Raw genomic sequence first — 27740 nt, forward strand, 5'->3', positions numbered from 1 at the left:
TAGATGTTATGAGTCTTGTCGTACAAAGAGGAAACTGAGGCTTAGAGAAGTTAAATGACCAAGATACACAGTCAGTCAATGGTCAATGCCAGATTCATAGGGGCATCATATAGGCAGCACAGCACAACTCCTCCCAAAAACGTGATAGAGCCAAAATCATAGCCACTGGTTCCACAAGAAAAGGTCAGAAGTTAGGGAGCTGGGGGATTTTATCTGAGAAAATAGAGCCAAACAAGGACACAACTAAGAACTGTTCCTAGTTGTACCGATTTAAAGAAAAATCCCAAAGTCAACATGTTCCTCCTCAACAGGGCACACTACAATGTGAATCAGCCATAAGTATACATATATTCCTCCCTCTTAAGATTCCACAAAGAAAGTGATGTCATATGATATTTATCTTTCTCTATCTTATTTACTTAGTATGATAATCTGTAAGTCCAACCATGTTGTTCCAAATGGCATTATTTCACTCTTTGTTGTGGCTGAGTAATACTCCATTGCATACGTGTATATGTATGTACCACCTCTTCTTTGTTCATTCGTTTATTGATGGAAACAGGCTGCTTCCATGTCTCAGCTATCGTAAATAGTGCTGCTATAACACTGGGGTGTATGTATCTTTTTGAATTAGAGTTTTCTGTGGAAGTCCAGGAGTGGAATTGCTGAATCATATGGTAATTCTATTGTTTTTTAAGAGACTGTTCTCCATAGTGGCTACACCAAGTTACACTCCTGCCAATGGTCTAGGAGGGTTCCCTTTCTCCACACCTTCTCTGCTGCTGCTGCTGCTGCTAAGTCACTTCAGTCGTGTCCGACTCTGTGCGACCCCATAGATGGCAGCCCAAAAGGCTCCCCTGTCCCTGGGATTCTCCAGGCAAGAACACTGGAGTGGGTTGCCATTTCCTTCTCCAATGCATGAAAGTGAAAAGTGAAAGTGAAGTCGCTCAGTTGTATCTGACTCTTAGCGACCCCATGGACTGCAGCCTACTAGGCTCCTCCGCCCATGGGATTTTCCAGGCAAGAGTACTGGAGTGGGGTGCCATTGCCTTCTCCGACACCTTCTCTAGTGTTGGTTATTTGTAGACTTCCTGATCATGGCTCTTCTAACTGGTGTGAGGTGATTTGGATTTGCATTTCTCTAATAATTAGCAATGCTGAGCACCTTTCCATGTGCCTATTGGCCATCTGTATATCTTCTTCAGAGAAATATCTAAGTAGGTCTTCTGCCCATTTTTTGACTGTGTTTTTTTTTTTTTTTTATTGAGTTGTATGAATTTGTATATTTGGGAAATTAAGCCCTTGTTAGTCACACTGTTTGCAAATGTTTTTCTCCCAATCCATAGCTTGACTTTTCTTCTGGTTTATGGCTTCCTTTGCTGTGCAAAAGTTTTCAAGTTTCATTAGGTCTCTTTTGTTTGTTTCTGCTTTTATTTCTTTTGCCTTGGGAGACTGACCAAGAAATCGCTGCTACAATTTATGTCAGAATGTTTTGCCTAGGTTCCCTTCTAGGAGTTTATGGTGTCATGTCTTATATTTAAATCTTTAAAACATTTTGGGTTTTATTTTTGTATATGGTGTGAGGGAGTGTTCTCACTTCACCGATTTACACGTGGCAGTCCAGCTCTCCCGACACGACTTGCTAAAGAGACTGTACTGTTTTCCCACTGTATGCGCTTACCTCTTTTGTCAAAGATTAATTGACTGTAAGTGGGTGGGTTTATTTCTGGGTTCTTTATTCTGTTCCATTGATCCATATGTCTGTTTTTGTGCTAATAATATGCTGTTTTGATTATTATAGCTTTGCAGTATTGTAACAGGGCACTTTAAAAACTGAAACAGAAAAAAAAAAAAAAAAATGAAACAGCCCCACTCACATTAAGAGGAAATATGGAAAGAGCACATATTTGGAAAGTGCTTCACTAAGTAAACCAATCCTTGGGGCCGACCCATCCATTAAAGAATTTGGGGGTCCGTGCCCATATTGTTGGCTATGGTCAGATCTATCCATAAAGTGCAAGCATGCCTTCTGGTTTTAGACAGTGTAAAAAATAAATGGCCTATGATCTGTTTCTCTAGCATAGTTCCAGCTCCTGTTTTTCAATCCAGAGTTAGTAACCAAGGGCAATTTGTCTTGAAAGGTTTTTTGTTTGCTTTTGTTTTGACAGGAGCCTTTAAGCTCACAGTTCTTCCTCCTAACCCTGTCAGTATCTCCAATCCTCACCTTTGCCTTCTCAGCGTAGAAGGAATGGACCTTCTCCGTCATCACTGCAAGTGCTCCACTTCCTCGGAAAGCCTATATTCCCTGATATAGTTTTAGTTTATTATATAAGATTTTGTTCTTAATTTTACCTACTCACTTTGGCTTAAGATTGACTGGTGCTCTCAAGAAAGTGAGCAGTGAGAATAAACTCACCGCCTATGACTAGATTCAATCAGCACTCTGTGTGTTGTAGAAATTTGTTAACCTGCCCACATGCCAACATCAGTTATGGCTCTAGGATTGGGAATCCCATCCACGTATGTAGGCAGTGACCGTGGAGTCGTTACTGATTGAATCACATAAAAAGGTGCCTTTTGTGAGTCACAGATGTCTCTGTCCACAAGATTAAAAACTAACAAAAGACCTGCCAGCTTCAGAAATACTCCCCAGGAAATTACATAGTCATGCGTGGGAACACGTATATGGGTATATGTTACTGTGTTGAGAGCGGGTTAAAACAGATTGAAGTTAAACTCAAGTAATACCAGTTTCTGTTTGCTTTTCAAAGTACTCGATACATCAGCAATAGTAATGTCAATAAAGCCAAAGTTCCTGAGTTAAAAGTTCAGTTTCGAAAGCGTTTTATTAACAGACAGGTTAATCATGAGGACCTGTAAGCTGGTCCTAGAGTTTAGCACCTCTTTCTTTTCTCCAGTTCACTCCCATTGGCCCTCTTTGCTTTCCTGCCTTTACTTCCCTATTTGCCTTGCCCCTTGCCCCATGACTTTTCACCTTTTGTAACCTTTGTAACTCCCCTTCTTCTGTCTCTCCTTCCTTTGATTTCCTTTCTTGATTTCTCTCTTCTCCTTCTTCCTTCTTTTCTCTCCTTCACCATTTTCCCCTCACAATCCAAATTTCTCATCTCTTTCTCTCTTCCCCTTCCCTTCTCTTTCTCAATTTTATGTGAACTGCAGCAAAGTGAGAGAATACATTATACTAAAATACAACTCTTCAATCTTCTATCATGAAGTTTTGGGTTAGTGACCAAAGTTTAGAGTGGGAAAGAAAAAATAACAATTTCACTATTTGTAAAGAAAATTCTTTACTTACAGAATTTTCAAATCCAAAAATATGAATGTAAACTTGGGTATTTTAATCTCTCACAAAATTATAAAGTTTGTCCTACAGTTAGAGAGCTCTTTGAAAATTTTATCATATTGCCAAGACATCTGTGTATTCTTTTCTCCTCATCTTCTTTGGTACTTAATTCTTAATGATCATTTATACTTTATTTTAGTACTTTATTTACAAGTGCACATAATGGCCTGGGCACCTATTTCATCTTTTTTTTTTTGAAGACATAAACATTTAAAGGACAAGAGCTGAGACTCAGTCTAAGAAAATAGTAAATAATAAATATTCTTAATACTGGGGTCAGTTGCCATTCCCTTTTCCAGGGAATCTTTGCAACCCAGGGATCAAACCTAGGTCTCCCACACTGCAGGCAGATTCTTTACCATCTAAGCCACCACGGAAACCCTTAATTCCTCATACTGAGTTCTAAGTGCTCTACTTCCAGAATCCTGTTCCTAAGTATTTTTGAGCTTGTGGAAGGACTGTAGTGCTTATCTCCATGTTCAGCATGAACATCAGTATCCCCTACACCTGAGGGAAATAGCTCGCTGAGGGCTTATCCTATGAATCTGGCAGTCTTTCTGTCCCCACTGAATCCCTTCACGTTTACTTAATAGACAGTAAATCAGGAATGATAAGCTACCACTGGTTGGAGTGCCCTTGTCTGTGCTCCTTTTTTTGTTTCCTGTTTCTTAGTGAGGCTCTGAGACAACTCACCTGTTGGGTTCTCTGACACCTTCTAACACATAGCATTCCACTTCTTGGTCCTGGTTTTGATCAAGTTGAGAAATAAATCAGAGTTGATTATGGAAGGCAGCCCATTTATTACTGAGAAAGGCTAATGAGGCAAATGGAATATGGTTGGATCACAGAGTTTGAAAAATTTAATATACAGTTTCAGCTTGTAGAACCAGAACAAAAAGTGTGCCCTCTGAGGGTGGCTCACTCTCAAGAGGAAAAAGGATGAATGAGCTGGACATGCCAAGTTATGCCTCTTGGATGTACCAAGAGGGAGCTCTCAGTGAGCCCCCTCTGCACAAAAAGAAAGGGAGTCTGCCATCAGACTCTGCCCTTCCATTCTGCATCTTACATTTCACATCAGGCTTTCTGATCTTTTTAGTGTATGTGCTGTGCTTAGTTGTTCAGTCATGTCCAACTCTTTGTGACCCCATGGACTGTAGCCTGCCAGCGTCCTCTGTCCATGGGGATTCTCCAGGCAAGAATACTGGAGTGGGTTGCCATGCCCTCCTTCAGCGGATCTTCCCAACCCAGAGATTGAACCCAGGTCTCCCGCATTGCAGGCAGATTCTTTACCATCTGAGCCACCAAGGAAACCCTTCTTATTACAAGTACCATTTTTCATAATCATAAGCATATTATATAGACTATTTAGTAATTTCCCCATTATCAAATTTAAAGACTCTTTTTCAACCTCTCCTGGGTAATGGCAATATGGGCAGTCTTTCCACTTCTGACTATACAGCTTCCCTGTTTAATATTTATTTTATTTATTATTTATTTATTTGGATGCACCACATCTTAGTTGCAACTCATGGGATCTTTAGTTGAGACATGCGAACTGTTGGCTGCAGTACATAGAATCTATTTCCCTGATCAGGGATGGAACCTGGGCCCCAAGCATTGGGAGCAGGGAATCTAGTCACTGGACCACCAGGGAGGTACTGTATTAGTTCAGTTCAGTTCAGTTCAATCGCTCAGTTGTGTCCGACTCTTTGCAACCCCATGAACTGCAGCATGCCAGGCCTCCCTGTCCATCACCAACTCCCGGAGTTCACTCAAACTCACGTCCTTCGAGTTGGTGATGACATCCAGCTATCTCATCCTCTGCCATCCCCTTCTCCTCCTGCCCTCAATCCCTCCCAGCATCAGAGTCTTTTCCAATGAGTCAACTCTTCGCATCAGGTGGCCAAAGTACTGGAGTTTCAGCTTTAGCATCATTCCTTCCAAAGAACACCCAGGGCTGATCTCCTTTAGAATGGACTAGTTGGATCTCCTTGCAGTCCAAGGGACTCTCAAGAGTCTTCTCCAACACCACAGTTCAAAAGCATCAATTCTTTGGCTCTCAGCTTTCTTCATAGTCCAACTCTCACATCCATACAAGACTACTGAAAAACCATAGCCTTGACTAGACTGACCTTTGTTGGTGAAGTAATTTCTCTGCTTTCGAATATGCTATCTAGGTTGGACATAACTGTCCTTCCAAGGAATAAGTGTCTTTCAATTTCATGGCTGCAGTCACCATCTGCAGTGATTTTGGAGCCCAAAAAAATAACGTTTGACACTGTTTCCACTGTTTCCCCATCTATTTCACATGAAGTGATGGGACCAGATGCCATGATCTTCGTTTTCTGAATGTTGAGCTTTAAGCCAACTTTTTCACTCTCCTCTTTCACTTTCATCAAGAGGCTTTTTAGTTCCTCTTCACTTTCTACCATAAGGGTGGTGTCATCTGCATAACTGAGGTTGTTGATATTTCTCCCAGCAATCTTGATTCCAGCTTGTGCTTCTTCCAGCCCAGCGTTTCTCATGATGTATTTTGCATAGAAGATAAATTAGCAGGGTGACAATATACAGCCTTGATGTACCCCTTTTCCTATTTGGAACCAGTCTGTTGTTCCACGTCCAGTTGTAACTGTTGCTTCCTGACCTGCATATAGGTTTCTCAAGAGGCAGGTCAGGTGGTCTGGTATTCCCATCTCTTTCAGAATTTTCCACAGTTTATTGTGATCCACACAGTCAAAGGCTTTGGCATAGTCAATAAAGCAGAAATAGATGTTTTTCTGGAACTCTCTTGCTTTTTCCATGATCCAGCAGATGTTGGCAATTTTCCCTTACTTCCACACTGCCTATCAAGCCATGATGGGCACTCATCTGTTGTGTGCATAATGTGAATATATTTTTATTTGTATTGCTTTAACTGGCCAGGTCTATTTTGATTTCCCTTTCACTTATTTCCATCTGTCTCAGTTTGAACAGAACTAAGTCTCAGTAAATTCCTTGACAATAGTAGGGGCTGTGCCCACTTAGTATATTCTATACACTTTCAATATAATACCATAGAGAGGAAGTAATTTTCAGTTAATGACCTATTTGTTATGAACGTATTCCAGTTCAGAATGTTAGAACTGAAAAAGACCTTAGAGACCATATGATTCAGGCTTGTTTTGCAGAGCAGAAAATGGAGACACAGGAGAAAGAAGTGGCTTAGCGATCTAAGTTATTGCAGGGCCAGAGTAAGATTCCAGGTCTCTGACCCTTCTTGGCCTGCGTGGGGAAAGCTGTGATCTCAAATATCTCCACATTCTGTAGTGTCTGCCTTATTTCTACCATACAGGCTTTTCTGCATAAGATATTCCACAAATGTTTAGATGATAGGTTGAGCTTGACAGGTCCTATTAAAACTGACTATAATACAGGATGAAAGCAAGGAGGGTATGTCGGGAGTTGGAAAGAAAGAGAGGAAGATTTTTTTTCATAGCTTATGATTATAAAGTTTAAAACCAACCTGGTTGATACTGCCTACATTAAAACACACACACACACACACACACACACACACACACACACACATATTTTAAAACCAAAAGAGTAATAGAACTCAGGGTTCAGTTTTCAATCCCCAGCAGTATTCTATAGGTTTGCAAACACAAAAAAGTCTGATCTTGCTCTCACTAACTTTCAAGGTTGATCAGACAGAATGAAAAAGGGAGGGGAAACTTCTCAAGCAGAGAAGATAATAGCATGCCCTTCTACATTACTTGCATTTTATTTCCAGCCCTGCCACTGACTTACTATGTGACCTTGAGTGAGTCATTTCATCTCCAGATGTCAATTTTCTCATTTGTAAAGTAGGATAATAAATACTGCTTTCTGTCTTTCTCATGGGTGATGTTATTATCACCACCAATTAATATTTATTGGGTGCCTGTTGGGTGCATACTACTGAGGTAGGAGTTTTGTTCTGGAAGGTGGGAAGAAGAGGAGATGAAACATTTTCCATAAGCATAGAGATTTACAAAAGACAGAATTATTAGAGCTTAAAATAGTTATGGCTTATATTTTAAAGCATGCCTCTCTGCCAAGGTTTATGTAACAGCATTTTTTCTTATTGTACAATACACCAGGATAATTATGGTACAGAATATTGGTTTTACTTTTGGATGTTATGTTCCATATAACATTATTTTAAACAATTACTATACTTTCTTATGTAGCTGTAATTTTATTCTAAACATAATTTATTTCAAAATATTTATTAGATATGGATGTCATTAGATCTATTTGCCTAGCCACTACCTCTGTTTCTCTTTTTTTTTTTTTTAAGAAAAAATCTACATTAAACATGTAACACTATAATTAACACCTTTTCAAAGAGAATGAAGAGAAATCTGAAAAGTCACTTGTTAACACATCCCAGCTAAAACCAAAGTTTTAATGCTGGTTCATCCACAGAAATCATTCCGAATGACTGATTGTCCTGTTCTCTACAAATCAATCCTGTCTTTTCATTCCTGCTGTCACTTACCTGAATCAAGTCCTACTAATCTCTCATCTGGACTATTTGATGAGCTGCCTACTTTGTGCCTCTCACTCTGCTCTCTTCCTTTTACCACCTGTTCTCCACACCCCGACAAAGGAATTTTCCAAGGTTAATCTGTGAATAAACAAAATGTTGGCATATACATATACAGTATTATTCAGCCTTAAAAAGGAATGAAATGCTGACATATGCTACAACATGGATAAAGCCTGAACACTAAGTGAAGTCCGTCAGATACAAAAGGACAAATTTTGCACGGCTCCTCTTAAGGTACCCAGAATAAGCAAATTCATAAAGACAGAAGGTAAATGGTGGTTACCAGGGGTTGGGGGAGAGGGTAATGGGAGTTATTGCTCAAAGAGTAAAGAATCTATTGGGAATGATGAAAAAGTCTGGAGATGGGGTGGTTGCATGACATTGCAAATATATTTGATGCCACTGTATCATACAATAAAAGATGATTCAAATGATATCACAATAAAAAGATTTCAAAAGTACATCTAGTCTTATCATTTTCCCCGTTCAGAAAAGATAATTATTTACAGAGTAAAGTCCAAATTCCTTGGTATGATGGTAGGATCTTCCTGATTGTAGCTCCAGCTTATCTTTCCAACATTAACTCTGACACATCTATACCACAAACAACCCTACCTTTCAATCACATTGGCAAAGTGAGGGTCACTGAGTCACATAACATCAAGCAGAGCAGTTCCCTGTGCCTTACTCTGCTCCTCTGATCCTGGGCTCTCCAAGTTTCTTCAGCCTGGAATGTGTGTTCTTTGCTTCCCCTCCCTTCCTCCTAACTGTGGAAACCTCATCCTTTGAAGCTTAATTCAGAATCAACTTCTCTGTGAGACCTTCCTTCCAGTATCGGAATTAATCACTACCCCTTCAGATAATCTAGTCAAAATATGCTGCTGTTGCTGCTAAGTCGCTTCAGTCGTGTCCAACTCTGTGCGACCCCATAGATGGCAGCCCACCAGGCTCCCCCGTCCCTGGGATTCTCCAGGCAAGAACACTGGAGTGGGTTGCCATTTCCTTCTCCAACGCATGAAAGTGAAAAGGGAAAGTGAAGTTGTGTCCGACTCCTAGCGACCCCATGGACTGCAGCCTACCAGGCTCCTCTGTCCATGGGATTTTCCAGGCAAGAGTCCAGAGTGGGGTGCCATTGCCTTCTCCAGTCAAAATATATCTTCTTATAATTATTTTTCAATTCTGAATATAATATGTGTTTCCTAGTGGCAAGACTTATTTACTGATTATCTTCCATGCAGTAGGAATTAGGGTGAGGCAAGTAGAGGTCTTATGGCACAAAATTTGTATAACCCTAAGAGACAATTCCTTCTTTTTTTGTACTTTTTAAATTGAGGTATAGTTCATTTACAATGCTGTATTAGTTTCAAATGGGGCTTCCTTGGTGGCTCAGATGATAAAGAATCTGCCTGCAATATGGGAGACCCAGGTCCAATCCCTGGGTCTAGAAGATCCCCTGGAGAAGAGAATGGCAACCCACTTCAGTATTCTTGCCTGGAGAATTCCATGGACAGAGGAGCCTGGTGGGTTCCCATCCATTGGGTTGCAACTTATCAAATAACACAAAAATGGATTCATTTTGATATTTGGCAAAAGTAATACAATTACATAAAGTTTAAAAATAAAATAAAATTTAAAAAAATGAATTCTTTACTTTTTTGAATATTTTAAATTGAGATATAGTTCATTTACAAGGTTGTGTTAGTTTCAAGCATACAACAAAATGATTCATTTACACATATATATCAGAGAAGGCAATGGCATCCCACTCCAGTACTCTTGCCTGGAAAATCCCATGGGCGGAGGAGCCTGGTAGGCTGCAGTCCATGGGGTCGCTAAGAGTCGGACACGACTGAGCGACTTCACTTTCACTTTTCACTTTCATTTTCATGCACTGGAGAAGGAAATGGCAACCCACTCCAGTGTTCTTGCCTTGAAAATCCCTGGGACAGAGGAGCCCGGTTGACTGCCGTCTATGTGGTCGTACAGAGTCGGACACGACGGAAGCGACTTAGCAGCAGCAGCATACATACATATGTATATATATACACATTTTTTCAGATTCTTTCCATTATATGTTTTTATAAAATATTGAATATAGTTCCCTGGGCTATACAGTCGGTCCTTGTTTTATCTCTCTGCCCCTCACTCTCGCACTATCCTCTTTGGTAATGGTAAGTTTGTTTTCTATGTCAGTTAATTCCTTCTTATATTTTATGCCCTACTGACTTCACTTGCCTCATCTAATCTCAACTCTGGTATTAAGCAGTTTATATTGATAATAGTTAGTGCTTATCATGCATTGTTTTAGTTATCTACTATAGCATAACTAATTTCCCCAAACTTTAGCAGCTTAAAACATTAAATACTTATTATTTCATGATTTCTAAGTGTCAGCAATTTGGGAGTGTCTCGGGTTCTGACTGAGGATCTCTTGTGAGGTTGCAGTAAAGATACTAATGGGAGCTGTGGTCCTCTTAAGGTTTGACTGGAGCAAAGGCATCAGGTTCACAGGTGGTTCACTTACATGACTGTTGGTGGAACACTTCAGTTTCTTGATGTGCTGGCCTCTCCTTTAGGGCTGCTTGAGTGTCCTTCCAACACGGCAGGTGACTGGCCTTAGTGTAAGCCATCCGAGAGCAGGGCACAGCAGGACCTGTAATGTCTTTTATGTCATAGCCACAGGAATCACACACTGTCATTGCCTCAGGAGTCTGTGATTACACAGGTCAGCCCTACTAAGAGAAAGAGGGGACCACATGAATACTAGCAGGTAGGGAATCTTTGGGGATCATCTTAGAGGATGGCTTCCATAGACATGTTACTTTGATTGTACTGATTAGATTACCTAGCAGCAGGTTAGTAACTATTATCTTCTGAAGTCAACATTTGCTTTTTACTTTTAAATCATTGAATAAATAAAACTGCTAATTTTTTATAAATAGAGAATATGTCTGAGTCATTTTTCGATCCTCTGTTAGTAGTACTGAGTTTTGCACCCAGAGGCATCTTGACTGATGTTTAATATCCAGAGAGGCTGTTGTTTTCTTTTTTTAAAACTATTATATTGAAGTATTGCTGACTAGCAATGTTGTGATAGTTTCAGGTGGACAGCAAATGGACTCAACCATATATATACATGTATCCATTCTCCCCTAAACATCCCTCCCATTCAGGCTGTACATAACATCAAGCAGAGTTTCCTGTGCTATACAGTAGGCCCTTGCTGGTTATCCATTTCAAACAAAGCAGTGTGTGCATGTTGATCCCAAACTCCCTAACTATACCATCCTCCCACTCTTCCCCACTGGTAACCATAGTTTGTTCTCTAAGTCTCTCAGTCTTTTTGTTTTCTAAATAAGTTCATTTGTATCATTTCTTTTTAGTTTCCTCACATAAGGGATATCATATAATGCTTAAGGGATATTATATGATACTTGAGGGATATCATATGATACTTCTCTTTCTTTTTGACTTACTTCACTCCCTATGACAATCTCTAGTTCCATCCATGTTGCTGCACATGGCATTATTTCACTCTTTTTAATGACTGAGTAGTATTCTCTTGTGTATATGTACCACATCCTCCTTATCCATTCAACAGACTATCATTTTCAATACCTGTTTGGAACTAGAGCTTACTAGATTGACAAACTAAACTAGAAATAATAGAGCTGATAACTAGAATCCTGCTTAGAACTCAAGGCCAATCTTGGGAAAGCATGAGATCATAAGGAATATGTAAATAATGGTTATTTCCTTTTTTTTCATAAACATAAAATATTTTTATAATCTGACCCCAAGCAACCCTCCCTCTTAGTAATAATATAGTGCAATGGCTCTGAAGGGAGAATTCTATTTCCCTCTCCCACTAGCTCTGTGGCCTTAGACCTATTATTTAACTTTTTTTGTGCTTTAGTTCCCTTGTATACAAAATAAAGTGATTAACAGTACCATTTCTTAGGTTTGTTGTGAGTATTAAATAAGGGATTCCCTGATAGCTCAGTTGGTAAAGAATCTGCTTAGACCCCAGTTCAATTCCTGGGTCAGGAAGATCTGCTGGAGAAGGGAAAGGCTCAGTAAATAAGGTAATTCAGGTATAATATTTAGCACAATGCTCAATAATTGTTAACTAAATTTATATAAAACTCTAATCCAGCCACCTCTAACCACTGTTTTCAGACATTGGTCTTGTAGATTTCCTAATGTCATACCTTTGTTCACATCACTTTTTAAGTTTCAAATTAAAAGACTTTTCCCTTCTTTCATTATGCTAGACATAATCTTTCCTTATGCTAGACAAATCTTCCCTTCACAGAATAGGTTAAGCAGTTTCCCTGACCATGAAAATATCTGCTTGTGCTCTGATACTCCAATCTTTCCCAAGCTACCTTGAAAGTAAGTGAAAGTAGTGAAAGTTTTCATTGCTCAGTCGTGTCCGACTCTTTGCAACCTAATAGACCATAGCCTGCCAGGTTCCTCTGTTCATGGGATTCTCCAGGAAAGAATACTGGAGTGGGTTGCCAGGGGATCTTCCCAACCCAGGGAATCTTCCCAACCCAGGGATCAAACCTGGGTCTCCTGCATTACAGGCAGATTCTTTACCATCTGAGTCACCAGGGAAGCTCCCTTAGCACAGTCAAATCCTGTGTATCCTTATTTTGTTTTTTATCTTGACCCTTTATCCCCTCTCCTATAGAAGGGAGGTTTCATATTTATAGATCACTGTAACCCTAACCTATACAGATTATTGGACAATGAAGGCTTGTTAATGATGAAGATATAAAGTGTCTAATGTAACATTACTTACAGTTTGATTCATAATAAATGCTTCTTTATCACAAGCAATGAACAGATTTATATTGTTACCATGAATAAGTCAGGAGTATGTTCTTCCTTTATAACATGGTTGTGTTTTATTCAAGAATGAAAGCATAATATAGACTGTTAAAATTTCAAGATCCTAAAGAAGTATGGGTTTTTTAAATTACTTTTTTCTTAATTCTAGAGTGAGAAGAAGATAGAAAATGCAAGCCTGCTTGCATTTAAAGAAGGCTCTCTCAATGTTAACAATGTTAACTACAGTTTTAGATTTGGGATCAGTCTACTTCAAAATGAAAGATATGTTCTATTTTAACAGGCTGAGAAAGCAAAAATAAGATTGTAGACTTACAGGTTTGAACCAAGTGATTTACATCTGTTAATTTATCCAATCTTTATAGTAAGCCTGTTATTGTCTGTGTTATTATTGTTTTTATTATTGTTATATCTCTTTACAGACAGGAAAACTAGAGCTCAGAGAAACTAAGCAACTTGCCTAAAAAAGGGATAGAGCTGAAATTTGAATTTCAGTCTGCAGTCTCCCATACATGAACAGAAACTCTGAAACTCTTCTCCATCCACCACACAGCGTTGGCTGCATGCTGTGTGATACGCAGGTCACATAGGGTGATGAGAGGACAAAGATGCCAAAGGACTGAGGAGCAGCCATTGGCCCCAGGGCATAGATTTTCCAGAGTTTCCTTCTTAGGTGCCCTTCCTCTCAAACACTATGGCTGCTTTAAGAGGACACAATTTCTTTAAGAGGAAACACTCAGATGTAAACTATTGCCTTAAAAGATGCTGTGCTGTTGGACTCAATTACAGGAGTACTGGGAGCACCATTTTTATTGGAGGACCCAGCAAACCAGTTCCTACGTCTCAAAAGACACATATATTTGCAGGATTACTGGAACCCAGATCACAGCCCGAATACGTGGGGAAACACACTGGTTGATCAGGTATTTGCATTACGAGCAAAAGGCCCTTCACTATCTCCCTTTTTAATAAAAATGAAATTTTTATTTTATATTGGCATACAGTTGATTAACAATGTTGTGTTCATTTCAGGTGTACAACAAAGTGATTCAGTTATACATATGCACAATCTCTATTTTTAAATAAGCATGGTAGCAACTGGCATTACACACCACCAGCCCAATTCCTATTTTCCTCTCTCTAGCTGTCCTGAGCTATACCTGCTCTTTCCTCCCCATGAAGAGGCTTTCATCTAGTAAATCCACCTCCTCCTTCAAGACTAAGATCAAATGTTCCCTTCTTTCTGAAGCCTTTTCTTTCTTTCCAGGAAGGCATCTGTCCTTCCTTCTTCTCTCATCTTTGCAAGCTGTTCACATGTGAATAGTTCTCAAATGTCACCCTGGAATTATTTGTTGCATGCACCTGATCTCCCTACCTAGACTAAAAATGTAAGGTGCTTGTCTTATCCATCAAGGTCATTATTCTCAAGTTTCAGTGAATTAATTATTATATGGTTGGGCAGATGGATGGAGGTATCATGGTCATATTTTAGTTCCCTCTTAGCAGTTGACTAGCTAGTTTTTCTCTGTGATAATTATCCAAGCCTTTACTGTCATTCCTTCATTTGCTTGCTTTTTGTTCATTATCCTATTTATTTGTATTCTTACCCCAAGAGAAATGAAGAAATTTTCATTACCCAGTTTTATTTCATTCTTACTTTTTTGATGGAAGACAACATTGAAACTCCAGGCCAAATGAAATTGCTGGATTATTTGAGGATCTCAATTATTCATGACTTTCCACTATAATTTTGCAATTTAGGAAAAAATGTACAATTAATTGATTAATTAATTAATTCCTTCAATTATTTATTCTTTCTTTTCACTGTATCAGGCTCTGATTAGCACCAGTCATAAGGGTATATAAATAATATATTTATATAACATAAAGTCAGAAAGAAATGAATGTCCTTGTTTTGCTGGGGCCTGGGTCTCATCCGTACTCTGCTTGGCTGGATTTTAACTTGTCAACTAGGATCAGCTTTTTTTTGCTTAGCATTTGTTCCTGAAAAACACCAGCTTGAATAATGCATTTCATTTTATGCCTGTTTTTATCCAACAGGCATCATTTAGAAGTATTAAAACAAGACATTTGTTTATATGGCAAATGAAATAATTACATAAGCTGGTAGACTGGGTCTTCATTATGGAATATTGAAATTTTCAAGCACATTCTTGCCTATAATTGTAGACTATTGCTATAATGAACTGACAGTTACCATAATGTAACAAGACTCTACTGCATTGGTTCACCCTATGGCCCCATATGTACTGCAAAATATTTGAGCATTTAAGTAAACAGATCACTGAGAGTGTGAATACCAAACCTTACTCTTCCATAGTATTTCTCTCAGTCTTTCAGGAATATCTGCATGATAATCAGAATAATTGATGAGACATGTTCTAAATACTGAGAGATCATGACTTAAGTTTATTTTGTTGCAGGCTCATGAAACATGGACTGCTTTGAAAACGACAGCACAGTATTATCTGAATCTGAATACTTTCACCCTTGACACGTATACTGCCCAGTAAATGTACCTTGCTGGTTAAACCAGGATAACAAGAATAGTGGGACCCAAAAAGTGGCGATGTACCCCAACCACCAGCTTTGGGGACCTGAGGGCAAATCCACACCACTTACTATATTATTTATGTCTGCCTCATGGAGCCATTGAAAGGAGTAAATATGGAAATCCACACTGATACCTCGAATTAGAAGTTCTCAATAAATGGTAGCTCTTAAAATGATAACTGAAATAAAGACTGCAGTAATAACATTTATCAAAAAGGAGCTTTTATGGGAACAGAAAATATAAAGCAAAACGTAGTGTCATTAAAACTCTCTGTCCAGGGACTTCCTTGGTGGTCCAGTGGTTAAGAATCTGCCTTCCAGTGCAGGGGAGGAGAGGTCAGTCCCTGGTCGGAGAACTAATATCTCACATGCCGCGGGGAAGTCTGGGCACCACAACTACAGAGCCTGAGTGCTATAGAGCCCAAGAGCTGCAACTGGAGAAAAGCCTGTGCACCTTAATGAAAGATGCCACATTCCACGGTAAAGATCCTGCGTGCTGCAACTAAGTCTAGATGCAGCCAAATTTTTAAAAAATAATTAAAATTAAAAAAAAATGTCCAAAAAGGAAACAAAACAAAACAAACCTCCTGTTGGTAACTCCTGCTTTCTACTGCCTTTTCTTTGAAAGAGTTAGTTCACTCCATTCAAGGAAGGAAATGGAATCTCTCAAGTGGAGCTGGTCCTCACCTCTTTTCTTCAATATTTGTCACTTCCTGAACAACAACAAAGCCAGTCTATTCCAAGACCATACTTCTGTTAAATCACAGCTGTACTGCTGTGGGCAATAGAGAACAAAATCTTAACTCATTTTGGGAAATAGATGATGACTAGGAGTCCAGTGGAACCCATAAATCTGTAAGCTTTCCTTAGAAATTTTGTAAAATTTGTGCAATTTTTGTATTCTGGTTTATAATATATTTATGATTATTTCAATATGAAACAATTTTAAAGAAGACTCACATCCATTATCAGTCACTCCCCATCCCCACCACACCCCAGCCCCTAATAACCACTAATAAATTTTCTGAAGCTATTTTTTTAAAAAAAGGAAGAAATAATATTTTAAACTTACCAGTCATGTGCTTTTATTCATCTTTCCAATAAAGCTTAAAAATTGACTCTACAGAAAAGTGGGCTACATTTATCCTATAGTTTTCCGTATATCCATGGAATACTTCAGTAGTCTAGTTTAAGAAGTACTGAGAGATGATATAACCAATCATCAAGACACTCCCCCAAATCACAGATAAGTGGATTTGCCTTCGAAAGTCCATTTCTTTGTACACCTGCATCAATTGTTCTCTGCAGGGATTTCTTTTGGTAAACAAAAGCATCCCCTGCAAGACCATAGTTGATCTAATGGTCTTAAAACAGTCTTGAACACTTTTTCAGCAGCAAAAATCAGATGCCAAGAGCTGCACTGTAAAGACGCTGCCCAGCACTTTATTCTCCAAAAGGGCACTGGTGGCTACTCAGTATTCCATATTTCTTATCCCATCCCTTACAGATATTTTCAGTGAGAAATTTGAAGCTAATGCATAATTTATTATGTTAACTGTTACCCTTTTCTAATACAGATAAACAGATTTTTCAATCAAAGCACAACCAAATGAAAGAAAAGAAATCATTTAGTTTTATACTAAGAAATAAATTTAACAACAATAACATACATTTTGATACCACAAAGTTCTACGCTTTCATTGTTTAATAAAAAAAGTAGGGAATGTCTATGTATTGCTCAGGGATCCTCTGAGTCAGAATCAATAGAATGTGTATATAAATAGAAAGAGATTAAGGAATCCACTCATGTTTACAAATGCTGCAGAGTCTAAAACTACAGGATAGGTTGGCAGACTGGGGACCAGACAAGAATCAATGTTACAATTCAAATCTAAAGAACACTGGGCTAGAAAACCAGGGAAGAGCTAATCTTAAAGTCCTAGTCCTAAGGCCATCTGCTGGCAGAATTCCCTCTTGCTCAGGAGAGGTCAGCCTGTTGTCAGGCCTTTAACTGATTGGATGAGTTACAGAGGGCAATCTGCTTTACTCAAAGTCAGCTAATTTAAGTGTTAATCTCATCCAAAAGCACCCTCACTGAAACACGCAGAATAGTTTGAAGACATATCTGAGCAGAGTGACCCAGTCAAGTTGACACATAAAATTAATCATTACAACCTATTTTAAGTGATTAAATTGTCTACACACACACACACACACTCAGCTGTGACTGGAGCAATATATGGTAGGGAAAAAAGAAAAAGACTTTGATTGATTTTATTCAGTATACTATCAGAAAGAATCTTGGTGGATTGTGAGGCACTAATAATGGGAAGTTATAAGTTAGCTACCATGTTGGTTTTGAAGTAGGTTAACATTAAGAAGGCCATGGCAACCCACTCCAGTACTCTTGCCTGGCGAATCCCATTGATGGAGGAGCCTGGTAGGCTGCAGTCCACGGGGACGCTAGGAGTCCGACACGACTGAGCGACTTCACTTTCACTTTCCACTTTCATGCTTTGGAGAAGGAAATGGCAACCCACTCCAGTGTTCTTGCCTGGAGAATCCCAGGGACGGGGGACCCTGGTGGGCTGCCGTCTCTAGGGTTGCACAGAGTCGGACACGATTGAAGCGACTTAGTAGCAGCAGCAGCAACATTAAGAAACAATTCTACAATTAGATTGCTATCTGATCAAACAAGCATGGAAAGAAGGTTTCTTATTTAAAGATAACTTTATGAAAATCATTGCAAATTAATATATCAGAAAATGAACAACAAAGAAAACCTAGGTCTACCTAAAATAACTCATCTAGAAATCTAGTGGTTAACTTCCACATAACTGAACAGGAAGTGAGTAGTCAGTTGTATAGACAGGTTTTAAGAAAACCCAGACACCACATATTTAGCATCCACATACAAAATTGGCTTAGAATACAACTATGAATTCAGTGTTTAAAGAAATTGCTTATATTGAGATACCAATTATCTGGTTGACTCCATTTAACTGATTATTTTCCCAATGGTATGTGAATTGACATAGTGATTTTTTTTTTTTTTGGTGGGGGAAAGGGGATATTTTTTAAGTCTGTATCTAATTTATAAACCTTAAGTAAAAGTCTGCCTATTTAAAGACTGAAGATTTTATAAACGTTTTTAAGAGTCCAGAACAACCTAAAGCAATCTGGACAATATTAGGAAAAATAGAGAGGATCAGAGACTACCCTTCTGCTCCCTTACTTCCTGAGACTCTACACTCTTCCTGAGACCTCTGTGGCTGGGGTGTTCACATGTTCTATTGCAGCATAAAGAACTCACTTCCCTTAATAAAAGATGTTCCACAAAGTTAAAAAAAAGAAAGAAAAAAAAGAACATACATGCTGTGGTGACTCTGAATTCTTTTAACTAGAAAATTTTCATTTTAGGGCTTAAAGGGAACCATGTTGATTTACTCTCTTTGTCTAATTGATTAAAAAGGCCAGTATTTAAGTGGAAGTGATTGGTAATTATATTACCACTAAATTCAGACTCCATTGAGAGTTTGGTGCAAATTTGAGGCTCACCAACTTCACTTTCATTACATAAACATTATCTGCTAGGTTTTCAGCATTTTTTAAATAGAACCAGTTAACCAATATGCTCAAAATCAGATTGATCCTTTTGGTGGTCTCTTGGATACTCTGCCCTCTAGAATTCCTAAAATACTGTTTCATATGGTTTCCCATTAGATGTTCCAGTGCTAAACTAGTCCAAGGAAACAATTCTAAGTCTTCCTCAATGCAATTAAGAAGCATGGCTCTAATATTGTTATATATCAAAAAAACCTGCCATTGTTTTAAAACTTTTGGCTAATTAAGAGAGGAGAAAATAATTTTTTTACTGACATAGTCTTTCTTGTGTACTATACTGGACAGTTTATATACTTTATTGTATTAAATTAAGATAGCATTCTGATAAGGAAGGTCCTGCAGATCTTACCTTAAAGAAAAAATTTAAGGCTTAGATATATTCTGCTGATACAGCTAACTTAGAGGTAGCTCTAAAATGGTAGAATGTCTACACTTAAATACTGGCTTCACCATTGCTAGCTATGCCATCTTGTGCAAGTAACTTACTTCTCTGGGCCTCAGTTTTCTCTTCTGTAATGTGGGAATAACTGAACATACTTAATGTGAGGAATACTTAAAATGGTATGCATAAAGCTCTTAGAACTCTGCCTGGCATGTATACAAACACTCAATAAAAACTAGCTATTACCCTTAAGAAAAAAAGTGAGCTATTCTTACCTTGCCAAAGGTTACATAAAAGTTCATGCTCTTTTCACTTACCACAATTTTGCTCTAGAATTCTGTTGCCCAGAACTCAAAGTTCCCCATGGTCTGTCTGGCCTCTCTCCTATTTATTTCTACTCTCCTGAAATACTCTTGCTACTTTGCATCATTTATTGATTCATTTATTTACTTATCTAACAAACACTATGACCATCTCTCTCTGGCCTAGTCAAGGCAGAAATACAAAGAGGACTGAGACGTAGTCCCTTCTCCATAGAGCGTTACATTCAGGAAAAGTGATAAATATCCACTGTATTTATTCAAATGAATTGTGCTGTGCTCAGTCACTCAGTCATGGCTGACTCTGCGACCCCATGGACTGCAGTCTGCCAGGCTGTCTGTCCATGGAATTCTCCAGGCAAGAATACTAGAGTGGGTTGCCATTTCCTCCTCTAGGGGATCTTCCTGACCCAGAGATCAAACCCGAGTCTCCTGTGTCTCCTGCATTGGCAGGCAGATTCTTTACCACGGAGCCACCTGGGAAGCCTCATACAGAAGCCCCATGAGGCTAAGTCACTTCAGTCATGTCCGACTCTGTGCAACCCCATAGCCGGCAGCCCACCAGGCTTCCCCATCCCTGGGATTCTCCAGACAAGAACACTGGAGTGGGTTGCTATTTCCTTTTCCAATGCATGAAAGTGAAAGTGAAGTCGCTCAGTCATGTCTGACTCTTAGTGACCCCATGGACTGCAGCCTTCCAGGTTCCTCCGTCCATGGGATTTTCCAGGCAAGAGTACTGGAGTGGGGTGCCATTGCCTTCCCCTACAGAAGCCCCAACGTAAGCTCAAATGAAAAACCATATGTACACAAAGGACAGAGAGCTTACTCAGCCTAGGGGAATCAAGCAAATGTTCACTGAGGAGACAGCATTAGATTCAGGTTTTAAAGGATGCATAAAAATAGTATGTTTATGCCATCTCTATAAGAACAGCTTTTCTATGATACTGTATTTTATACTTACAGTATATACTTATACTATTATAGTATAAATTTATACTATTACGCTATTGTAGTATAAGCTTTTTAAGATCAAGATTTACAAGAGATTTATATTTGTAATTCCACCAATATCCAGGATGGTGATGTCCATGCAGTGAGAATTTGATGAGTAAATTGGTACTATCTAGGAAGATGCTTATCAAGGAGGTAAGTGGTATACACAAGATTTTCCTGCTACCCTTTACTATAGACAAAATGTTTGTAACTCCCCCAAAATACATATATTGCACTCTAATCTCCAGTGTAATGGGTTTGGAAGGAGGCACTTTGGGGTGATTAGGTCAGAGAGTGGAACTTTCATGAATGGGATTAGTGCCTTTATAAAAAAGACCCTAGAGGGCTCCTTTGCCCTTTCTGCCATGTGAGGACATAGCAAGAAGATATTCCTAGAGGACACATCTAGGAACCAGGAGGCAGGCCCTCACCAGACACCAAAGCTACTGGCATCTTGATTTTGAACTTCCCAGCCTCCAGAATTACGGGAAATAAATCTCTATTCTTTATGATATTCTGTTATAGCAGCACAAACGGATTAAGGCACATTCTTATATCAGTGGTCAGACAAACTAATAAGATGCAGTATAATTTATCCACATGCTGTCCAGTGAATCAATAAAAGAACTAAGAACTCAATAATATTTTTTTTTCATTTCTGGCCTTTATTTTCATCTACACAGCAGATCCAATCTCAAAAGACATCCATCCTCCTGTGCCAATTCATCACAATTTAAATAGACTAACTAATGGATGGGAGTACTATACATATAGAACAAATTAAAAATGAAGTTATTTATTTTCATGTGTTGATTTTACTTATTCCATTTATTTTCTTCAAATCGATCTAAAACATCTTAAGCAACAGAACCAGCAGAAAAAAAAAATATATATATATATATATCACAGTATTATCTTCAATGATAGAGACAGCCTGAATGAATTTTATTTAAAGTAATTTAACATTGACTGGTTAAACATATACACTACCCATCTGAATCAAAGATACTGCCAGACTCCTTCAAATTAGAGACAAAAAATAAATGTCTGGAGATTACATCACAAATTGGAACTGTCTTAGATGGCAGTTCATATGTAAAAATAAAATAAATTGTATAAATTCAAAATATTTTATATCATCCATCACAGTGACAAAAGCAGCTGCATTTTCTCCTTCTGATCATAATGTTTTTTTAACAGACAATTTCAGGAAAGGTGTGTCTTCTTAGCTCTACCCTCTTTTACTCCATCAAAAGTACATTTTTAAAAGAAATTCCTTGATGATCTTTAATCCAGGCAATAACTACAGAGAAAAAAAATGACTTGTGGTATCACTGAAATTTTAAAAATCTTTAAGTTTACCATACACAGACTCTCTGACATTTTTCTTGAGAGGCCTAAAGTTTAAATCCCAGTTCTGCCCCTTTGTTGGAGGATGAGGAGGATGCAGTCTGGTATTGAAGAATGTGGGCTTCCCTGGTGGCTCAGATAGTAAAGAAACTTCCTGCAATGCAGGAGACCTGGGTTCAATCCCTGGGTCGGGAAGATCCCTTGGAGAAGGGAATGACTTCCCACTCCAATATTCTTGCGTAGAGAATTCCATGGACAGAGGAGCCTGGTGGGCTACAGTCCATGAGGTTGCAAAGGGTCAGACACAAGTGAGCGACTAACACACACACACACACACACACACACACACACACACACACTGAAGAATGCAGTTTCTGGAGCCAGAGGCCTAGGCCGTAGTTCCCTTCCTAGCATTTTCTCCTTGGTTGCATTACTTGGCTCCACTGTGGCTAAGTTTGCCATTGTGAAACAGCAATGATAAGTGCCCGGACTTCAGTGGGGTGGAGTGGGGCTTGCAGGAGATAAGCTTCTGGCACGTAATAGGCTCTACAAATACATGCTTGCAATATTCGAATGCACATATCTCCACTTCGGTTTCCAAAACAGGTTTAACTATAAGGAAAATTCTTCATCTTATAAGCACACAAGGGTACCTTTTTAAAGATAGAAATATACCTGATTATGATAACAGTGTTGAAGAAACATCCCCTAGGGGCCCCAGTCAACAATTTTGTTTTATCACCAGAATTTCTGCTTTTTAGTTCACATACCAGCACAAATCATTTTCCCTTAGTGTACCATAAAATGGTTACCCAAATGATGACTAGCAGGAAGAAATTAAACTTAGGGAGCTCCCAAGTGTGGATATTTCCAAAACAACAGAGATGAATCTTACTAATGCTCTGTTTTTCTGAAGAATCTCAAACACTGACCCCACAGTCATAAATTTGTGACTTGTTATGTTTGAGCCCACTCCAGGACTCCTGCCTGGAAAATTCCAAGGACAGATAAGCCTGGTGGGCTACAGTCCATGGGGTTGCAAAGAGTTGGACATGACTGAGCAACTTCACTTCATGTTTGAGCCACCACGATACTTTGTGCTGAGGGTCAAAGATGAATGGGAGCAGTCCCTGCTCTAAAGGATCTTGAGGGCCTCAAGTGTAGTGAGGGGGTTTCCTTGTGTGTCCATTATGCTAATGAAAGTACCACATTGGAAGTTACAGCGGCAAAAGGCATCTGTTGGCCTGCACCTGCCTTTAGCTCAGACCTCATCCTGGGCTCCCTCCTATGACATGTTCCAGTCACATTGGCTTTCACCATGACTTAAAACATGCCAAGTCTGCCCCATCCTCAGGGACTTACATTTCCCCCTACCTGAACTCTTCTTCCCAGGAGGTTCACAATGTTGATTTCTTCTTCCCACTTAGATCTCAGTTCAAGTGTTCCTCCTCAGTGAAAGCATCCCAGGCCAATGGGTGTTAAGTAGCTTACTGCATTATTTTACTCCTGCCATTGTCACAAATTACCATAAACAGAGAGGATTCAACAATATGAATTTATAACCTTACAGCTCAGCAGGTCAGAAGTCCAATACCCATCTCACAGGCATCAAATGTCAGCAGGGTTGTGTTTCTTTCACAATCACAGAGAATCTGTTGCCTTGTCTTTCCCAGATTCAGGAAATCCTTGGTTCATAGTCTCTTTCCTCCATCGTCAAAACCAGCAATGTTGCATCTTTTGCCCCTTTAGCTATCACCATTCATTCTCTTTCCCTCTTTCTCTTTCTCTCTCTCTTCCTGCCCCCCATCACTTCTCTCTCTTTCCTACCCCCCCCCCCGTCCCCGCCATCACTTCTCTCTCTCCCTCTGTCTGACCAGAGCTAGGAAAGGTTCTCCTTTCGTAAGGACTTGTGATTAGATTCAACCCACCTGACTAACCCAGCATTGTCGTTGATGCTGTTCAGTTACTCAGTCATGTCTGACTCTTTGTGACCCCATGGACTGCAGCATGCCAGACTTCCCTGTCCTTCACCATCTCCTGGAGCTTGCTCAAACTCAAATCCATTGAGTCAGTGATGCCATCCAACCAACTCATTCCCTATCGTCCCCTTCTCCTCCTGCCTTCAATCTTTCCTAACATCAGAGTCTTTTCTAAGGAGTCAGTTCTTCGCATCAGGTGGCCAAAGTATTGGAGCTTCAGCATCAGTCCTTCCAATGAATACTCAGGACTGATTTCCTTTAGGATTGACTGGTTTGATCTTGCAGTCCAAGGGACTCTCAAGAGTCTTCTCCAACACCACAGTTCAGAAGCATCAATTCTTCAGCATTCAGCTTTCTTTATGTTCCAAATCTCACATGCATACATGACCACTGGAAAAACCACAGCTTTGACTAGATGAACCTTTGTTGGCAAAGTAATGTTTCTGCTTTTTATATGTCTAGGTTGGTCATACCTTTTCTTCCAAGGAGGAAGCATCTTTTAATTTCATGGCTGCAGTCACTATCTGCAGTGATTTTGGAGCCCAAGAAAATAAAGTCTGTCACTGTTTCCATTGTTTTCCCATCTATTTGCCATGAAGTGATGGGACCAGATGCCATAATCTTAGTTTTTTGAATGATGAGTTTTAAGCCAGCCAGTATAATCTCCCCATATCAAGGTTCTTAATCTTAACACACCTGCAACATCCCTTTTGCCGTGGAAGATAATATACTCACAGATCTCAAGGATTACCATGGGAACATCTTAGTGTCTCATAGTTCTGCTTACCACAGTACTACACTTTACTTTCTCTTAATCCCTTGCCTTTTTAAAATATTTTTTGTAGCACCATATGAAATCCTCTTAATTATTTATTTACTTAAATTTATTCATTTTTATATGTTTCTTTATCATATGAAAATCCTTCCACCCATTTCCCTGACACTATTCTGTAATACTGAGAAAAGAATTTGATCTACCTGATGACAGCACCAACCCCAACCCCAAAGCAGCATAACAGAGGCACTGAATGAATTATTTTTAAATGAATAAATTCAGCTTTGGTAATTGAGGTAAGTTTTAGAGAAAAATGCTTCCTAGATTAAGTCTTGAAGATATTGTAAGGAGATTAGGAGGTGAAAATCAGGGGTTGGACTTTCTGACCTGTGCAAGAGACAGCAGAGTTACTGCAGAGTCACTGCAGAAAGACAACAGTGCTCTTGGAGAACTGGCCAAGGATGAGAGAGGCTGGAAAAAAATGAGTCATCGACAAATCACCAGAAACTTTTCAGATTTCATCTTGCGTGTAATGAGAGCCATTGAAGGGTTTTATATGGAGGCTAACTTGATTAGCTCTGCATTCAGGAAGACACTGCCACTGGTGTCATTGTCAAAGGAGATTATTTGCAGGAGGGCCAAATGGGAGGCTGAGAAGTGAGTTTTGTCCTTTCTTCCAAGGTTTTAGCTGATTAATCTGATAAATGAAAGAATGCAAAAGTGTTAGTAGGAAATCTCTTTATTCCACCAAGTAAGGCATATTATAATAATTGACCATTGGAGATAATTTTCTTCTTTCCCTGAGCAACTGTGAAAGATTTCGAAAGCATACTGGACTGCCTTCTTAATGTTTTCTTGAAATCTTAAAGAAGATAGGTTATGTAAACGCTAACTGCTATAATAATTTTTTAAAAACCTTTAAAGATGCAGTTTTGTATGTTCCAGTCTATCAGCGTCATGTAAAGTTACACGTGGTGTGGTAGTCCAGCTGTCTTTTTCTCATTTGCTCCAAGTGTACAATGGTAGAAACAAAACAAAACACTGCTAAGTGATGATGGCTTACAACTAAGTGGTGAGAAACAGGAAAGAGCCAAGGATGACTCCCAAGTTTCAAATGTGGGTGACATGGGTAATGAAGCCTTCAGAAAAGGTTGATGACAGGAGGAAAATCTCATAGGTTCATGAGGTCAGGAGATGCCATGTGTGATTTTAAAAACATTTAATTTCATGGTCCATCCTCATTTCATTTTCCTTTATATTCAGATAATATTATGGACAAACACAGCTGTTATATTTGGGAAGTTATGGACTCATTTCTTAATTAAGATTTTTATGTGAAAAAGATAGTGCTACTCTGGAAAAAAAGCAAAACAGACATCAAATAAGTAAATAGTCAAAAAACCCATGGTATTTGCTAAATTGCAAAATGCTTCCCTCACCTCTCATTTTGTCTCTCATTTCTTCACTGATTGCTTTTGAATACAAGGCAATTTAAATATTAATAGTCATAGATTATATTACTTTCCACTTTAAAAAAATTTTTAAATAATAGTTTAATAGAAAATGCTTTTATGTAAATTCTTTATCTGACCCAAAATAATCATGACCTTCTTCCTTATTGTTGATGGTTAAGACTGTCTCTTTAGATTAATCATATTTGATGCATTTTAGGGGACCAAAATTGGAAAAAATGATTCAATTACTTTAACATATGCACAAAATAACTTACATAATTAAGGAAATTCTGTTTATATATGGAGGCCTACATGAATTACTGATGAGTCGAGAGAAGCAAAAAGAATTTCAAAACTGCCCATATCTAATGTGGCAATAATGCAGAGCAATGGAAAGTCATTCATTGCTGGTAATACAAAATGGTACAACCACTTTGAAGAAAGTTGGACAGTTTCTTACAAAGCTTACACGCAGTCTTAGCATAGGATCCAGTAATCACATTCCTAGGCATTTACCAATTAGGTTGAGAACTTAAATTCACACAAAAGCCTGCATATAAACATTTATAGCATCATTATTCATAATGGCCCCAAATAGGAAGCAACCAAGATAACCTTCAACAGGTGAATAAATAAACTGTGGTACATCCATACAGTGCAATATTATTTAGCAATAAAAAGATATAAGCTGTCTAGCCATGAAAAGACATGGATAAACCTTACAGGGATACAACTAAGTTAAAGAAGCCAGTGTGAAAACAGTACATATTGTATGATTCAACTATACCATCTTTCAGAAAATGCAAAACTAGTGAGAATAAATAGATTGATGGTTGCCAAAGGATTGGCGTGATAAACAGGGAGGGATAAATGGGTAAAGTACAGGGGATTTTTAGAAGGTGAAACAATCCGGTACGTGAGAGTGATGGTAGATTCACGACACTGTCAAAACTCATAGAATACTCACTATAGATTAAACTTTAGTGTAAACCATGTACTTTAATTAATCAGATCAGATCAGATCGGTTGCTCAGTCATGTCCGATTCTTTGCGACCCCATGAATCCCAGCAACCCAGGCCTCCCTGTCCATCACCAACTCTCGGAGTTCACTGAGACTCACGTCCATTGAGTCAGTGATGCTATCCAGCCATCTCATCCTCTGTCGTCCCCTTCTCCTCCTGCCCCGAATCCTCCCCAGCATCAGAGTCTTTTCCAATGAGTCAACTCTACGCATCAGGTGGCCAAAGTACTGGAGTTTCAGCTTTAGTATCATTCCTTCCAAAGAAATCCCAGGGCTGATCTCCTTCAGAATGGACTGGTTGGATCTCCTTGCAGTCCAAGGGACTCTCAAGAGTCTTCTCCAACACCACAGTTCAAAAGCATCAATTCTTTGTGCTCAGCCTTCTTCACAGTCCAACTCTCACATCCATACATGACCACAGGAAAAACCATAGCCTTGACTAGACGAACCTTTGTTGGCAAAGTAATGTCTCTGCTTTT

The sequence above is a fragment of the Bos mutus genome, chromosome 1, assembly GCF_027580195.1.
Source record: "Bos mutus isolate GX-2022 chromosome 1, NWIPB_WYAK_1.1, whole genome shotgun sequence".
Taxonomy (NCBI): Eukaryota; Metazoa; Chordata; class Mammalia; order Artiodactyla; family Bovidae; genus Bos; species Bos mutus.